Genomic DNA, 260 nt, shown 5'->3' with positions numbered 1-260 from the left:
TCATAAGTTTGTAGGACAGATATTGGAAACTGTTTGCTGACATAATCATTTCACCGGCAATATGAGTCCCAACATTTCATAACAAGTGCAATATACAGGTGAACACGATTCATGAAATAAACAATCTGTTGCTTTACAAGTTCATTTCATTTTCATACGAAGCCAATCCCTGAAACTGCTTATGATTCATTGATTTTTTTTTAATAACATGCGGAGGCTGGTAGCTCTTGAGTCCAAGAACTTTTTGCTTTTATTTGTCG

This window comes from Penaeus monodon, chromosome 23, assembly GCF_015228065.2.
Source record: "Penaeus monodon isolate SGIC_2016 chromosome 23, NSTDA_Pmon_1, whole genome shotgun sequence".
NCBI classification, from domain to species: domain Eukaryota; kingdom Metazoa; phylum Arthropoda; class Malacostraca; order Decapoda; family Penaeidae; genus Penaeus; species Penaeus monodon.
The sequence above is the reverse complement of the archived record's forward strand: the minus strand, read 5'-3'. Positions refer to the sequence as shown.